This window comes from Triticum aestivum, chromosome 6B (assembly GCF_018294505.1).
Source record: "Triticum aestivum cultivar Chinese Spring chromosome 6B, IWGSC CS RefSeq v2.1, whole genome shotgun sequence".
Taxonomy (NCBI): domain Eukaryota; kingdom Viridiplantae; phylum Streptophyta; class Magnoliopsida; order Poales; family Poaceae; genus Triticum; species Triticum aestivum.
The window spans coordinates 211,509,153-211,528,247 of record NC_057810.1 but is presented as its reverse complement, the minus strand read 5'-3'; the positions used below and the strand labels follow the sequence as shown (position 1 = coordinate 211,528,247).

General features: G+C 46.2%; 1 pseudogene; it reads left to right on the top strand.

Annotated features, from left to right (window-relative positions):
* The first annotated feature begins 18,185 nt into the window (after window positions 1-18,185).
* The window catches only part of LOC123139105 (putative disease resistance RPP13-like protein 3), a 93,972-nt pseudogene continuing 93,062 nt past the window's right edge, over window positions 18,186-19,095 (top strand).

Genomic DNA, 19,095 nt, shown 5'->3' with positions numbered 1-19,095 from the left:
TATGCTCTGCTTAATAAGCTTCCTTGCCCTATTCTGCACTCAATCCGCTTAGCTGAGATGGCATGCCAAGGCCGATTAGTTGCTAAAATATCCTGCCATATATTTATTATGACGTAGATTGCCATGGTCTAGTAGCCAATCTGTTAGGTGAAATAGCTCTACAACGTCTTATACTCGATCTTTGTTGCTGCAATGGCCTTCGATAGTTTGATGGCTGTGTGCTCGGCCTCATTGACTGCTGAAAAAGCCTGCCATAATTTAGCACTCAAATATGTTTGCTGAATTAGCTTTACATATATTTCGCTACTTAGATCTGCTTGTCCAAATATCTTGCCATAGCTTTAGACATCTACCTAGATTTTTTTTTCTGGACTTCATAAAAAAGCATATATGTTTTTCCTGTAATATCTAGTAGAAGAACTAATTTGTATGTCTAACAGACGGACAGGACTTGGATAACTTCTGCTCGAAGATTCTCCGCTGCATATGTCAAGGGGGTTGAAAACTTCATGAACTTTATCAGAGCTGAGTATGGTGGTCCGAAATCAGATGTGCTCTGCCCGTGTAGCAGTTGTATGAATTCAGTTACAAGACCCCAGTCAACTGTGCAAAATCATCTACACTTGTATGGGATGTCGGTCACATATACTAGGTGGGTTCATCATGGTGAAGCTGTGAACGTCAATGTTATTGACTACGTGGAAGCAGAAGATCACCATCTTGATCTGCCTGATGCTCAGGTGGAAGAGGAGGAGGTGGAGGTGGCGGAGCCAGCGAGTTTGACCAACGTTGAAACAATGCTACGAAATGCTCGTGCATTCCGTGAACTTTCACCTACAGAAAAAAACGGTGGGCCCGCATGTTGGAACAATGCAACGTGGCTGTCACCCCAGGAAATAAGCTGTCAGTATTCTCAGCTATGGTCACCTTTCTTCAGGTGAAGACATCTGAGCGGATGACCAACAAATCATTCGATGCGATGTTGGCTGGTTTCCACAAATCTTTCCCAAATGCGTCTGAGCTGCCACACACCTGCATTAAAATGAAGAATTTCATTCGTGCAGTTGGAATTGGATATGATATGATCCATGTTTGTAAGAATAATTGTGTTCTGTTCCGGAAGGATTATGCCAACTTAAGTGAATGCCCGAAATGCAAATCATCAAGATGGAAAGATGGCGATGCTGTGAAGAGGATTCCTCATAATGTTTTGAGACATTTTCCAATTACACCAAGATTGCAAAGGTTGTTTCATGATGCTGAAACAAGAGAGGAGGTACTGTGGCATTCTAGGAACCAGGAGTACAGAGATCAGAATGTAATGAGCCATCCATCTCATGGTAGTGAGTGGAAAAGCTTCAATGATAAACACAAAAATTTTGCTGCTGACCCGAGAAACATTAGACTTGGCTTAGCTTTAGATGGATTTAACCCATTTAGCCACCAGAGCGCCACATATAGCATGTGGCCAGTGCTTGTTATCCCTTACAACATGCCTCCAAATGTTTGCACAAAAGAATCAAACTACATGATGGCCTTGCCCATCCTAGGTCCAAAAAGTCCTGGAAAGGATTTTGATTTGTTCATGGAGCCTCTTGTGGAGGAACTTCAACAACTATGGAAGGGTGTTCTCACTCGAGACCTATATAGCAGCCCACAGCTGATTTCTTTCTGCATGCTGTTATAATTTGGTGCATCCATGATTATCCGGCTTTGGCCACTACGTCAGGGCGAACAACACATGGTTACAATGCATGTATTCGCTGTGACAGGAATCCGTTGTCATACGCAATACTTAGCAAGATCTGTTACATTGGACACCACCGTTTCCTTGCCAAGGACAAGCCGCATCCTAGAAAATACCTAAGACATGTGTTCAATGCAAAGCATGAAAACCGTGATGCGCCAAAGAGGCTCACCGCCGATGAGTTGCAACTGGAATTAGAGAAGGTCAGGCATATTACACCAGGAAACCATCCTGGTAATGGTAGCGGGAAAAGGAAGCATGGCAGGGTAAAAGAGAGATTATTGTTTACCCGCAGGTCCACTTTGTGGGACTTGGAGTATTGGAAAGATTTGGATCTGCGGCATAATCTTGATGTGATGCACATCGAGAAAAATATATGTGACAGCATTATCAGCACACTTCTTAATATTGAAGGCAAGACGAAAAATACCTTAAAATCTAGGATCGATTTGACACACCTGGGTATCAGAAAGGATTTGTAGGTGCAAGATGAAGGTAAACCACGGGATATGGCACCAGGTGTGTACATCTTGGACAAGGTAAAAGGAAAAGAATTCTGCGAGGTCCTGTCACGTGTGAGATTCCCACATGGATTTGCTTCCAACCCTAAAAGGAGAGTCAGTGCAGATGGAAACAAGGTACAAGGGTTGTAAACTCATGAATGCCACGTCCTACTTCAAAGGGTTTTACCTGTTATCCTTAGAGGATTGGGCCGCCCTGACTTATACAGAGCAGTTGCAGAGTTGGGAAAATTCTTCAGGGAACTCTGTAGTAGAAATATCAGGATAGATGCTTTGGAGTGTCTTAGAGACAAGATACCAACTATCCTAGGCGACCTTGAGAAGATATATCCTCCAGCCTTCTTTGATGTGATGGTGCATTTGGCTGTTCATCTACCTGATGAGGCACTACTTAGAGGTCCAGTACAGTATGGCCGGTTGTACCCTATTGAAAGGCGGCTAGGCACTTTCAAGGGCTATGTTAGGAACAGAGCTAGACCTGAGGGTTCCATTGCAGAGGCCTACATTGCTACAGAAGCGTTGACATTCTGCTCAAAATACATTGAAACAGCTGATCAGGTTAGCAAAGAGGTGGGTGAAGACAATCCCGGGCTCAATGTTTTCGATTATTCTGTTCCAGTTACAGGGAAGAGTCGACAAGAGGACAAACCTAAAGATTTGGACAAAATGGTTTGGTATGTGTTGAATAACTGTCCTGAGATACTACCTTATATCAAGTAAGTGCAGTACTGCAGCTTATACATCGTAATCTACTAAATTTGCAGCACATTCTTATATATTTAGATGTTTGACACGATCACTATGTTATGCGGCATCTACAAAGAGGAGTTACTGCCGCAAAATCCAAGAAACATTGACAAACTGGTTATGGCAGGATTTGCGAAATAGTTCAAGAACCATGTAAGCTTTTGAATTGCACTATCATTTTTTTAATATATTGAGTACATAAGATAATCAGCTTGTCTATTTTCTAACCATAGGTTAAGAAGATGCGGGAGGATGGGCAGGCAGTTGATGATGCCCTTTACTCACTAGCAATAGGTCCTGATACTCGGTTAAGAAATTATGAATCTTGCGTTGTTGGAGATGTGCGCTACAACACCCTTGCACGAGACGAAGGCAGGAAGACACAAAACAGTGCCATCATGAGCACGGATACGTATGAAAAAGAGACAACTGAAATGTATGCTAACATAACAGACATTGTTCAGTGGCAGTATATCTCCAGTTTCAAGGATCATTGGTGTGTGGTTCTGTTGTGATGTAGTTGGTATAACCTGTTTTCCAGGATCGCAAAACCCAGAGCTGATGATTATTTCAAATCCATCAATGTCAAGGCGTCGTACCAGACCAACGAGCCTTTTATTTTGGCAAATCAAGCAACACAGATAATTTTCTTCGAAGACACATTTGCACGTAGCGATGACTGGAGAGTATTGCAAAGGTTTGAGCAGAGGAATTCGTTTAATGAAGTTGCACAACAAGATGATGCTTACACTGCTCCTGATGTTCAAGATAACACAGATGTTCCTAATATCTTTGAGAACCATCACGTCAATGACGCCGGTGAAAAGATTGCCTGTCGTGCTGTGGACATACAAGAGTTGATCAAGAAGAAGCCAACGTTCTAGGACGTTGAGGACGAAGAAGAAGATGACACCATGGGGAATTATGATTCAGACTGATACACATGGCGAAGATGTTGACGCTGCTGCTGCGGATGATAATTACATTGCTTTTGTCGTATTTGCCTGTCAGAAGACGTTTTTTTATCTACTATGTGAAATTGTGTTTGCTATGACAACTGAAACCTGATGAACATGTTGTTTAGTATTTTATTGTGAGAACATCACTTGTTATGTATGCTGATTTGTTTGGTGATTGTATGACAACTAAAACATGATGACATTGTTGTTTAGTTGTACTCATATTTGGCTGCGAAACTTGAATTTGATGACATAGTTTGTTGTTGGACTACAATTTGCTCGACGTCTTCGAATGAGAACAAAGCTGACCCGATAGGGCCTCTGCTATTTATTTATTCATGAGCAAAAGGGGATACCCCCTGATTTCCGTCAATAGAAATCATTAGATGTTCACAACACTATGCCCAGCCTGCTACACAGGTTTCATTCATTACTAGTTTCAGCAAAGTGCTCATGCCATAGCCACTGAATACATCACGAGTGCTACATACACTGCAAATAAAGAGACAATCATCCTACAGAGCACATCAATTTTGCCCATTATCTTCACAAGCTCTTTCATCTCATCATTGTTGTCAAGGTCGTTCAGCAGCTGTTGCTTGGCCATGATTAGAGGAACTACATCTTTAACCTTCTGCTCTGCATCTTCCTCTTCTGTCGTTCCTTCAGTTACTTGTCCAACACCACAACCTGTTGGTATTGGGATTCCTCGGCTAACCAAATAATCAGCGTAGTTGCATTCCCCCACATCAGCAACTTCCCAGAAATATAAATCACACGAATCTTCCCTTTTCTGCATGAATCAAATTGGAAGATCATCAACCAAACTATTAAAAAAATCAGCAACTGAAAGCAGCAGAACAACACTTAAACATATTATTACCCCATGATTCGGGCATTTGTAGAAGACTTGGCCAGGGTTGCCGATTGTGCTTGAGACAAAACGGATGACTCAGCATGATTTGTAGCAGTGGCACCACACCAACGGCAGTGGGTTGCGATGAGCAATCGGCTGCGGTGCGCGTGCCGGTGGGGGTGTGATGAGACCCACAGGCGATGGTACGGGTGGCGACTTGGCGCATATCTGGTTGTTTCCTGCTGAAGAGCAGGTGGACGAGCAGCCAGCGGACATGGTTGCAGCGGCTAGAGCTTCTGATGCTAGGCAGAGTAAGTAGAGAAGAGGAGAAGCGAACGTTGGATATGTTAGTTTCATTACTTGCAGAGTAGCATAGCACCATATATAGTCATAGTCTAGGTTTGGATCCGAACCAGGTACAGGAGCACGTCTTTCTTTTTTCTAAAACTCGGCAATGTCTCTTTACTGGTACACTAGCTTGTTATGTACGCCTTCCCAAGTCTTTGATTTTCTTTCCCTTTTTTGCGAGGAAGGAAGGAGGACAAAATTAGAGTTCCTCAGACTCGAACCCAAGACCTCTCAGTTGAAAACCAAGGGTGCTAGTCACTTATGTGGTGAACATTCCCTGTGAGGAGGATGGCAGACGAATGCATTTTCCTCGCAGTTTTCTTCCTATATATAAAAAAGTATGCTACTTGGTGTCCGCTTAGTCAAATAACGATTGTGCCAACCTTGACCGTTTGATTGACATTCAACATCTGTCGCGTTTCTTCAGTCTATTCTTCCTCGAGCCGCCAAAGCCAAACCTGCGCCGGCGGGACCGCCTGCTCCCGCCTCCCATGGCTGGTTGTGATCTTCCCCGGCTCCTGTTCGTTCCCGTCCGAGGCCTCACCATCGTCCTCCGCCTTGGTTCGCTTGCTGCGGCGCCGCCCTCTGGTGTTGTCAACATGGTCAAGAGCTGAGAGGAATAAGGAGATGACTGTACATGGTGAGGATGACAGTAGGGACCCAGCAACGCGCGCAGTTATTTTGTTTTTCGGGACGGAGAAGGGTATCAACTGGGTTGTGCAGGACCCGTGGCCCGTCTAGCCCAGGCTTTTATTTCATATGTTTAGCACATGACCAGCCCAGTTTGTTTTTTTTTCTTTCTAAAAATGGCTAGCCAGCTATTTTGTTTTTTGCAGAATAACCAACATAGGCCTACTTGCTTTTCTATGCCCTGCTGGGCCGGAAATCTTTCAAGACGAGGAGGGATGCATTTTGCCCATAAAATGGGCTATAAGTAATAAGAAATGGGCTATAAGTAATAAGAAATGGGCTATAAGTAATAATAAATGGGCTGTAAAATGAAAAAATACAACAAACACGCAATTAGTTCCAAAATATTGTTTTCTTTCGGATTTTGATATTTTAAATTTTATTGTTTTTGTGTGGGTAAAATTTCATTGAATTTAAATTAAGGTATATTTAGATTTAAAATTAATTTGAATCTGGCTAGAAATTTCGAGTTGTATGCTTTTTGGGACAGATTTGGAGGTTGACTTGTGGGTCTACTAGGTTGACGTGTACTTTGGCTTTGTCAACTTAGTCCACAAACGATTCAAGCAGCAGTGACCGTTGGATGTTAATCCAACGGCCATGCTGCTTCTTCAATATCTGGTCTTCTTGCTCCAGCCGCCTAAACCAGCTCCGGTGGGACTGCCTGCTCCCGCCTCCCGTGGCCGGTTGTGCTGCCGCACAGGCCGCACCGCCCCACCCTACTTCATTGCTGGCCAGGCCATTCCTCTACTCACACACACCTCCTGTTATTTTTCGGCGACGGCAGCCGGACCAGTAAACCCTCGTACTCCCACCGCGTGGGCAACCATTGCCGAGTCTTCCCCGGCTCCGTGTCGTTCCCTTCCTAGGCCTTGCCGTCATCCACCGCCATGGTGCTCTCGGCACGGCCTGGTGAACGTGGTCAACGAACGACATCCATCGGCCGTGGACTGTACGTGGAGAGGCTGACAGCTGGGTCCACGGCCGCACACAAGGAAATGCCTCCTTATTACGCGCAAAAATAATGATTCCTCCACCTGACAGCTGGGACCCACCAGAAGGGCCTCTGTATTTCGCGAAAAAAACGTTCCCCCCGCTGACATGTCGGACCCACCAGCTATATCTTCGCACGCAAGAAAGTGCCTCCTTATTACGCACAAAAAAAATGAATACCCCCCTGCTAGCTGGGACTCACCACAGTGGGAGGATGACTTGTGGGCCAACTAAGTTGACGGGGACGGAGGGCTTTGTCAACTTAGTCAATATGAATGATTCTAGCTCCAGTGACCGTATGATGTCCATCCAACGGCCGTAGTGCTTCTTCAACCTCTGGTCTTCTTGCTCCAGCCGCCCAAAGCAGCGCCGGTCGTGCCGCATGCTCCTGCCTCCCGTGGTCGGTTGTGCTACCGCAAAGGCCTCACCGCCCCCTACTATTCACACCGCTGGCCAGGCCCTGCGGTGACGGCAGCCTCACACTGCAGCCAAACCAGTGAACCCTCGTACTCCTCTTCGCGCGGACTTCCACTACCGCGTCTTCCCCGGCTCCGTGTCGTCCCCTTCCTAGGCCTCGCCGTCGTCCACCGCCATGGTGCTCTCGACGTGGCGTGGTCAATGTGGTCAAGGAACGACTTCCATCGGACGTGGACTGTACGTGGAGAGGCTGATAGCTGGGTCCACGGCCGCAGCAAGGAAGTGCCTCCTTTTTATGCGGAAAATAATGATTCCTCCACCTGACAGCTGGGACCCACCGGACGGGCCACTGTATTTCGCGAAAAAAATGTTTCCCCCTGACTGCTGGGACCCACCAGCTACATCTTCGCACGCAAGGAAGTGCGTCCGGGCAAAAAATGATTCGCCCCCCTGACTGTAGGGACCCACCAGCTACATCTTCGCACACAAGGAAGTGCGCCCGGGCAAAAAAACGATTCGCCCCCTGACTGCTGGGACCCACCAGCTACATCTTCGCACGCAAGGAAGTGCATCCGGGCAAAAAAAATGATTCGCCCCCCTGACTGCTGGGACCCACCAGCTACATCTTCGCATGCAAGGAAGTGCCTGGCAGTCAGGACCCACCTGGTCGAAGCGTACGTAGCGTTGTCATTCTGGTCGCGAACGTGTACGTACATACTGGTGGATGTAGAGGCACGCACGTGTTGTAGTAGAGGCGCGCATGTGGCATGTACACGTACGTACAACGACTAGGGTGCAAGAAATAAAATATGGCCACGTACATACATACGGGCGGGGTCTCGAACGCCTACTCGCGCATACGTATGGCCAGGGCTCGTGTACATGGCTGGGTCAGAACGGAGAAACAGCATCATCGTCGTGTTCATGGGGAGGCAATGGAATGCGTCGTGTTCATGGGGAGGCAACGGAATGCGTCGTGTTCATCGGGAGGCAACGGAACGCGTGGGAGCCAACCGGCTGGGTCAGAACGGAATGCATCGTCGTGTTCATCGGGAGGGCTTGGACGGAACAGGCAATGGAAACGAGGCCCGGCGTACCGCCGAACGGAGGAAACGGCCTTGTGTTCGACCAGCCACGTTCGAAACGGGGGTCCTGTTCATCGGGAGGGGTGTGGCGTACCGCAAAACGAAGGAAATGGACCTCCTACGGTCGAAACGGGGGTCCTATTGATCGGGAGGGGTGTGGCGTACCACAAAATGGACGAAGCAGACCTCCTACGGTCGAAACGGGGGTCCTGTTGATCGGGAGGGGTGTGGCGTACCGCAAAACGAACGAAACGGACTTGTGTTGGAGCGCTACGGTCGAAACGGGGGTCCTATTCATCGGGAGGGGTGTGGCATACTGCAAAACGGGACTCCACAGGATACTGTTCATCTCCACCGTCGACTTCCTCCAGCCTCCACGGGCTACCGTCGACCTCCTCCAGCCTCCACGGGCTCCTGTTCATCCAGCCTCCACTACGCGCTACTCCACCGGCTACTGTTCAACCACCCCTCCACTGGCACCCCTCCACCGTCTACTGTTCATCCAGCCCTCCACGAGGTCGTCCTGTTCATCCAGAGGCAACGCCACAGGGTCCTGCATCCACCCCCAACGCTCACTGTTAATCCAACCCCCCCCCCCCCCCCCGCAATGCTCATCGTTCATCCAATCGATCGGCTTCAGTTAGCAGCAGTAGCGAAGGAATCGCTCGATCGGGTTCAGTTAGCAGCCATCGATCGATCGCTCGGGTTCAGTAACGCGTAGCCTGCAGTACAATCGCTCGGGTTCAGTTAGAGCCCAACGCCTCTCTCGGGTTCAGTTAGAGCCAACGCCCCGCACACACGCGCGTACGTGTACGAGAGAAACGCGCATCGCTCGACCCCCGACCTCCCACCATACCCGGGAGCTCCCCGAAATTTTCCTCGCCCTCGCTTCTACCATGGTTTTTTCCGTCATGGACGGCCCAAAGAAAGTCATGCAGCTGCGTCTCTGGCCCGCCCAGGACGAAAAGCCCATTTTCTATCATGATTTTTTGTCATAGAAGTAGGATCCCACCACATCTATGATGATACCGGGTTTTGTCACAATTATCGTCATAGAAGTGTCATATGTATGACAGAAAAAAAATTCGTTCGGCCCAAAATGTCACAGATGTGTCTTTTTTTTTGTAGCGTTAGTGTCTTACTTACATGCTTGATTGAGTTGCCTGTACAATAAAGAAAAGGGCTAAGCTGAACGATGCTAAGTCTGAAAACCTCTCACTTCTAAGAAAGAAAGAGATGTCATTTCATTCATAGGATAGGAATTTTTCCATTGGGTCTAGGCTAATATTTTTCCTATAAAATGTGAAGGATTGATTCCTGTCATACACATAAATAGGATTCCATTCCTGCTACAAACCAAAGGGCTCCAAAATTCCTGTAAATCAAAGGAGACCTCAAGCTATTATTTAGGTTTCATTTGTTCTTATTCCTATTTCCATTGAGGGTGAAAATGATGGGAACCGTTTGGACACATGTACCTTTTAAGTGTTCTCCCTTCCTGCCCAAAACAATGTTAGTTGATCAATGACAATACTTTTAGGCATTTAGAAAGAGTCACATCTAGCTTTCAGCTCACTATATCTAGTGTGACCTACTAGAAACATCTGTACATCTACTGAAAAGTCACAGTTATATACATTTAGCTTTCAGCTTCTTCTATCTACATTCTATAAAGTTGTATATTTTTTGGAAATAAGTGTTGGAATATTGGCTGCTGATACATATGTACAGTAACTTAAGTATATCCCCAGGACACTATATGGTCAACAATAATACAAAGTAAATGATGCATTTCCTTTCAAATGGATAGACAAAAAGTGGACGTAGGGCTTCTATGCCACAGCCATGGCTACTGTTGGAAGTTGATTAGCAGTTTTCACGTCCAGAAATGCTAGTTTTGTAGATTAGGTAGTTGTATTCTTCATTTTCTATTGTTGTGTGTGCACAATGCACATGTGAATTCTGCCTGCATTCAATTTCATTAATTAATTGAGCATTCTAATAATTTAGGCTTGTTTAACTTTTGTAGGAAGCAAACATAAGGACTGGACTCAGAATGAGCCATGAAGCCACTAATCCGTGTCAACTGGTTGTTTCAGTTTTCATTTTGTACAACTGATGTCTCATACTTGCAGTCTTTTAGTTGTCCTTTGTTGAACCTGATGTATGGTGTCTTGGTGGTTATGTTTAGAATAGACTAAAGTTTATGTAGGTGACAATTAGTTAATGGAATAAAAAATGTTAGGTGCACCTGATGTATGATGTCTTAGTGATTACGTTTAGAACACATGAACTATATGTATGTGAAAATCAGTACTATATATTAATTAAAGATTTGGTTGGATAAACAAAATGTTAATGAATCATTGGCAAAAGAAAACATTGTCGGATTGTTGGTCGGCAAAACAAACCCTGCCTGACAGTTGGTTGAGACAGGCTAAAACCAAGCCCAATAGAATTTTGGCCGGGAAAGAATTCCCATCCGATAGTTGGTTGGGAAAGGCCCATGGATACCTCAACAAACTGTTGGTCGGGAAAGGCCCATGGCAGGCCCAACAGATTGTTGGTCGGCAAAGATATACCATAGTTGTCAAACAGTCAGTCAGGAAAGATATGTCAGTCGGGAAAGGGTTTTCCTGTCTGGACTTTCCCCAACAGACATGATTGGTCGGCAATAGTCTTTCCCGACCGAGTATCTATTAACGAAAGCTGTTTTCCCGACCAACTTGGCCATTGGCAATGTAGTGTTGTGGTGTAGTGGATGTTGATGATGTCTCCCCGGCAACAGCGCCAGAAATTCCTCCTGCTACTTGTGAGCTGCGTTCAAAGAGGAGAGGTAAGTATTACCCTCAGTTATGAAACCAAGGTTATCAATCCAATAGGAGAACCAAGCAGCACTATGTAAACAACACCTACACACAAACAACAAATACTTGCAACCCAATGCGTAGAGGGGTTGTCAATCCCTCAACGGTTACGAGCAAGATTAAATTGTATAGGTTTTGATTGATAGATCTGACAAAATTACAAAATAAAATAAATGAACAAAAATTGCGGCAAGGTATTTTTAGTTTTAGTATATGATAAAAGATAGACTCGAGGGCCATAATTTTCACTAGAGGCTTCTCTCGAGAAAATAACATACGATGGGTAAACAAATTGTTGTTGGGCAATGGATAGAAAAGCAAATAATTATGACGACATTCAAGGTAATGATCATACATAGGCATCACGTCCAAGATTAGTAGACCAAAACGATTCTACATCTACTACTATTACTCCACACATCGACCGCTATCCAACATGCATCTGGTGTATTAAGTTCATGGAAAAATGGAGTAATGCTTTAAGCAAGATGACATGATGTAGACACGATTAACTCACTATGAATGAACCCCATCTTTTTACCTTTAATAGCAACGATACATACGTGCCATGTCCCTTTCGGTCACTGGGATTGAGCACCGCAAGATCGAACCCATTACAGAGCACCTCTTCCCATGGCAAGATAAATCAATCTAGTTGGCAAACCAAACCAATAAATTGGAGAGCAAATACAGAGCTATATTAATCATGCATAAAAGAGTTCAGAGAAAACCCAAATAATATTCATGGATAGATCTGATCATAAACTCACAATTGATCGGATCCCAACAAACACATTCAAAAAAGAATTATGTCGGATAGAACTCCAAGAACATCAAGGAAAACATTGTATTGAAGAACATCAAGAGAGAAGAAGCCATCTAGCTACTATGGACCCGTAGGCCTATGGTAAACTACTCACGCATCATCAGAGGGGCAGTAAGGATGATGAAGAACCCCTCTGTGATCGTTTCCCCCTCCGGCAGAGTGCCGGAAAGGGTCCCCCGATGGGATCTCTCGAGAACAAAGGCTTGTGGTGGCGGAAAAAGTATTTCATGGACTCCCTAGTAGGTTTTTTGATTTTTGGGGATTTATAGAGGTGGAGTTAGGTCAAATGGAGGCTTGTGGACCCCACTAGGTACCAGGGCACTAGAGGCCCCTGGCACGCCCTGGTGCCTAGTGGGCCACTCATTCATCTTCTCGTGGCCTCCCAAAGCTTCCAGGTCTCTTATCGCCATAAAAAAATCTCCAAAAAGTTTCGTGGCATTTGGATTTTGTTTCGTATTGATATTTTGCAAAATAAAAAACAAGCGAAAAGCAACAACTAACACTGGGCACTAAGTTAGTAGGTTAGTCCCAAAAATGATTTAAAGTAGCTTGTAAATGTATATAAAACATCCAAGATTGATAAAATAATAACATGAAACACTCAAAATTTATACATACGTTGGACACGTATCAGTCTCTGGTTGCCAACGATCAAGCAGAGCGGTGAGAGCTGAATGGCACATCAATGGCGACACGCACTTGAAATGGAGAACAAACGGTAGGAGTCTGGCATGCTCAAAGAACCGCTCGTAGCGCACGTCTTGCAACTGGTGAGCCTTCGTGTGACCTCTCATTTGCACTACTGTGAGTGTGTGTCAAAATTGAACAAATTTGTCAGAAGCTTCCTTTATAAGAAAACAATAACACTAAAATGATTATGGCTTTTCTCGTTACCTCTCCATGCTTGATAGCACGGGCACGATGGTCCTTGTCGAAAGCAAGGCCATGCCCCGTATACGCATGCCCATTGTCCTCATCATCGGCCATCCTAACATAATTTATATAGTTTTTAAATTGTTAGACAACATCATCTATACATATGAATAGAAAGGAACTATAGGGAAAGAAATTATATCCATACACCATCAATTACATAGTGCAAACATAGGGGAAATAAAAATCAAGTAATATGCATTCACCATCACACTTGCAACTATAGGAAATACATAAATTTACATCATATGCATTCACCATCTTGCAATTTTGCAATGCATTCATCCTCGTAATCTTGCAATGCATTCATCATCATCAATACAATTTTGCATTAACAATAGGGAAAAATTCTTATAGAATTGATATATACATAACATTAAAAAAACCAGACCACATATACTTACATAACCTCTACTACTAAATAATATTATGCAATGCACTCATCCTTACATAACCTCTACTACTAAACCATATGATACTAAACAACTAAATCCTCACCAATTTTTTTACTTGAAAACCTAGGTTGCACCTAGTGCCAAAAATAGCTTCAAAACTACAAAGTTATTGCGAAAATTGATTTGAGGGAATGGAGGAGCTTACCGGCCTCTTTGATTTGTCCCAAAGTTCCGCAAAATGGTCAAGGGAAGAGGAAGATCGAAGGGGGGAGGGGTCAGGAGGAGGAGAGAGGCGTGTCTTGTCTCTGTTCGCAAGGATGAGAGCAGGAAGAACAAGCTGATGGGTGGGTGGGGCCTGCCTGCAGCCCAAGCGGGTCGAAATGCCTGGCCGACACCCTACCGCCATGGGGTGCGGCGGTAGCCACTCGTCCACGTCAGCAGGGCATATAGCACCTTCACTACCGGACAAACCCTCTATGCCGATGGTCGGCATAGATCTATGTCGTCGGCGTAGATATCGTCAGCATAGTCATGTCAGACCATCGGCATAGGCATCTATGCCGACGGCGTCCATACGGTCGTCGGCACAGAAAATCAGCAGACGACAACAGACGAAGCTATCACCCCTACAGCACAACCAGTGACGACCACGTGGCAGAATTAAGACGACGGCCGGGCCGTCGACATAGATGGAAATATGTGCTGACGGTTTATCCTGCCACGTGGGCGTCAGCATACCTCTGCCACGTGGTGCCCCCTGGTTTCTCCTGGACATTGCTATGCCGACGGCCTGGCCGTCGGCATATATCTGTTTTGTTTTTTATATATATGCTCTGTTTTCCCATTTCCTATTCAATTTGACAGCATTCAAAGACACAAAATATGACAGAGACCATATATTGACAGAAATATGATAGATCATCATCTAAAGATACTCAAGATCACCATCTAAAGATCATCAACATCATCATCATCATCGTCGAAACTTCATGAACATAAGTATGAGGCATGGACATCACCATCGTCATCTAAAGAACTCTAAGATGTATGGAATGTGGAAAGTATTGCAAGACATGGAACACATCATCAGCCAAGACTAGGACCATCGCCATGAGCACCACCAAGACGAGGACCACTTTGCCAGATCAGAGTGACTGGGCTCTCTGAAGCAGGAGCCGAACCACCGGTCCCCTACATGTTTGAAAAGAGATTGTAAGGGTAAATATGATATGATAGTGTTGAATGAACGAGAACTAGTTTGTCAATAGTTAGGCAAATGTACTAACCGGAGTGTGACTGCCTAGTGCCACCCATTCATCGAATGTGGGCACGTGTGGGGGTTCTCCAGCAGGTGGTGGTGCGGGTCCCATTGATGGTGGATCCGTGCGATTAGTCCAAGACGACAACATAGCCTGGATGTTAGTTAACCAAGCAAAGATGAAGGTCGGAAGAAATGAAAGTGCAAATTTTAGCTTGGTTCTGATTGGGCAAAACTAACCGCCATCATCTGACGGTTGTAATCCTCGTTTGCCTTTACTCATTGCAAGTACTCCCCCATCTCGAAATTCCGGTGCTCGACAAAGGCCTTATATGCCTACAAAATTTAGGTTGTTTCTAAGTGGGCAATGTTGAAAATAAAGTGAGAAAGTGAGAAGAAAGAAGATAAGGGAGAAGTACTTATAGCATGCTGGCGGGCTAAGCTAGGCTGCGAACGCCCCGTACCCTCTAACGGGCTCGGGTTGGTAGCTCGAAGCCGTGTGTATGAGACAGAAGGAATGATCAAGCCATCAAAACACGGCTAGCGGCCATGGGACTTCGGCTGGATGGCCACCACCGTCGTGTCATAGATCTGAGACTGGACGACATCGGGAGCATCCGGACCAGGCGGATGCAACCTCTCAAACGGCTCCTTGTAAGACTCTAGGTGCTCCTCGGTTTTGCTGTAGTACTCGCTCTTGCCTTCCTTGCGATCACTCCGCGCAGGAGCCAGCTTCCATGACTCCATGTCTGAGAGCGGCCTCTTCAACTTGTCCTCTTGCAACGTCAAATAGAAGTTAGCCATACATAAGAACATGACGGTAAAAAGAAGAAGAAAATGCATCATGTATATAGATATAACTTCATAGCCTTGAAGCCCCAGTGGTTCATGTTCCCTTGGTCGTGTATTCCATCTTTTCCATGGTTAGCCCGGTTCTTGCTGCTCTTGGCAGCAAACTCTACATCGTCGCCGAGCCACCTGTCCACCAAACTCGCCCATCCCTCATCCTTTCCAAAGCACTAAGGAGGAATAACCTAAATAATGGTAGCATGACATGTCAGCACGAAACAATGAAATTCACTGCTTACACATTGTAATGCCGCCTATTCAGACATGCCACCACACCTTAAGGCATGTATGAGGGCTCGGTGTGACGCTCCGGTGGCATTGCTACCCCCAGGGGCCCCGTCCCGCCAAACCCTAGAGCAGTTGACCACAAGATCTAACCCTTTGACTTTCCTCGGGCGGGCTTTGACCAGTGGACCTCTCCACCCGATTGTGGTAGGTCGGCCCATAGGAACACTTGGGAGCAATGTTCGGGCCAAATCCAAAGCAAGATCCCCTCTGTGTATACCCAATGAGGCCATTTACCCCCACTAGGTGACAGCGGCGGCGCCGTCCATGATGGGTACGCTCCGGTGGCATTGCTACCCCTCAAGACCCCGTCCCGCCTAATCCTGGAGCGGTTGACCACGAGATCTAACCCTTTGACGTTCCCCGGACGGGCTTTGACCAGTGAACCTCTCCACCCGGTTGTGGTAGGTCAGCCCATAGGAACACTTAGGAGCAACGCCCGGACCAAACACAGAGCAAGAACCCCTCCGTGTAGACCCGACAAGGCTGTTTACCCCTGCCAGGTGCCGCCGGCGGCGCCGTCCGTGAGGGAGGCCACACCCCGGAGACACGTGCCCCCTCTTTAGACATGCCACCACACCTTAAGGCATGTATGAGGGCCCGGTGCGACACTCCGGTGGCATTGCTACCCCCAAGGCTCCCGTCCCGCCTAACCCTGGAGCGGTTGACCACGAGATCTAACCCTTTGACTTTCCCCGGACGGGCTTTGACCGTGTGGACCTCTCCACCCGGTTGTGGTAGGTCAGCCCATAGGAACACTTGGGAGCAACGTCCGGGCCAAACCCACAGCAAGATCCTCTCTGTGTAGACCCTACGAGGCCATTTATCCCCGCCAGGTGCCGGCGGCGGCGCCATCCGTGAAGGGGGTCACACTCCGGAGACGCGTGCCGCCTCTTCAGACATGTCACCACACCTTAAGGCATGTATGAGGGCCTGGTGCGATGCTCCGGTGGCATTGCTACCCCCCAAGGCTCCCATCCCGCCTAACCCTGGAGCGGTTGACCACGAGATCTAACCCTTTGACTTTCCCAGGACGGGCTTTGACCAGTGGACCTCTCCACCCGGTTGTCGTAGATCAGCCCATAGGAACACTTGGGAGCAATGTCCGGACCAAACCCATAGCAAGATCCCCACTGCGTAGACTCGACGAGGTCGTTTATCCCCTCCAGGTGCCGGCGGCGGCGCCGTTCGTGAAGGGGGTCACACTCCGGAGACACGTGTCGGGCATTTGCAACCGCCACGACACTTCCGTCGGCATAGCTGTTTTTTATTTTAATAAAGTATGAGGACCTATATTCAAAAGAACATGAGGTCACATTATTAACATACTCAAAAAAATACAAACTACATATTCATAATCTATGGAAAATTCTTCACCAAATCGATAAATAATTTATGTATGTTTATATTTACATATGCTACATTTAAGTTAATCAAGTAATAATACATAAAAATTAAAATATATATACAAAAACTAAAAAATATATATACATATGTATGCCTACGGCAAAGCCATCGGCATACCTGCGCCCTGGATAGCTGAGATCCGTGCCTCGGATCGATGACATGGCAGGTGCGGCGGATCGATGACGTGGATGCAAGATATGCCGACGGCTGCCATCCCTGTCGTTGGTATAGAACTGGTGCCGTGAACCGTCCGTTGCACGCCGGATTGCCGGGCCCACATCTATGCCAATGGCCCAGGTATGCTGACGGCTGTTGTAGGCGTACACTAAGCTATGCCGACCACGCCCGTCGGCATACCTGGATATACGCCGACGGCCTAGCCTTGGCTGTCGGCATAGCTCAGACTAGGTCGACGAGGGCCGTCGGCATTGTTTAGGCCGTCGGGGTAGAGCCCTGTTCCGGTAGTGCGTTTACGTTGACCCGGATTCTACCGTCATGATCTGTAGTGGTAGTCTGTTAAATCCTACCGCCAGATCGGGTGGCGGTAGGAAAAGGGTCAAATCCAAATTTTTTCTTACTTAGGATCAGATCGTACTAAACTATGTCAAAAGGGTCAAAACAGTGCATTTTGCCTGTACAAGCCGATCTATGAGCCGACCAACAAAGCCTACTGCTACCAATACTTTGTTAGAAAATAATTGCGCGGCAAAGCGCGTGAATGCCTCTAGTAAAGCATCATGTTCTGTGGGAAGAAATGCATATATACGTATAAGGCAGCAAGCAACACATATATAGCTGATCGATGTCCTTTCCCTTTCGTCTTCGCAGAATGATTCTATGCCTCCCTCTATTGCTACTCAAAGTGGCTTAGGCAGCGAGCTAGCACTCGCATGGACGGCAGCTACGCGAGCATAGCTATAAATACGACTCTGTCGGCCTGCCGCGTGCATTTGCATCGCACGATCAAGCTGTTACCTAGGGAGAGACAGGAAATTAGTCAACATGGCAGAGGCCGTGTTGGGGCCGCTTGTAGGGAGGCTGCAGGAGCTGGCGATCAGCGAGGCGCGGGCGATGGTGGCGGTGAACGACGACGTCCGGAGCCTCCGCGACAAGCTCATGTGGATGCAAGCATTCATCCGCGACGCTGAGCCGAGGCGGCGCACCAAGAACGACGAACTCATCAGGGTCTGCCTGCAGCAGACCCGCGACGCCGTCTTCGACGCCGAGGACGCCGTCGACCAGTATTTCTTTCGGGTCGACCTCTCCAGGTATATGTCAGCCACTACTTTGTACTTTCCCTTATTCTACCTCTTGTCTCCTTAGTCTCAACCGGGACATAATCTATATCTATATCTATACCTTATACTCCCTCCGTCTAGAAATACTTGTCACTGAAATAGATGCATCTAGATGTATTCTAGTTCTAGATACATCCGTTTTCATCCATTTTGATGACAAGTATTTTCGGACGGAGGGAGTATATACTAATAAAAAAATAGGTATTCTTAGTCCATCATGCTATTTTATAGAAGACCCCCCTGATATTTCTGACATTAAACCCGCAGTACATATCAAATGTTTTTTAAAATACGCATATCTTCTAAACTTTAACTTCAAATTAAACATATTATATATGGAATTTGATTAGAAAAATATATAAAATCTAAATATGATGTTATTTTACATGTTAACATTTAAAAAGAACTATCAAAGGTGCAATCTTAATAAACAATGCATTATGTGTCTTTTCTTTCATATGGTACTGATTCGGATTGTGGATGAACATCTCAGCAAAATCAGAATTGGAGACGAAATTGAAGATAACTTACTTGTTTCTTCGTACGTATTAAATCTACATGCAAGCCGTGTTTAAATAGAAGACGTGTGGAATCTTGAACCTGCGCTTTTGTAG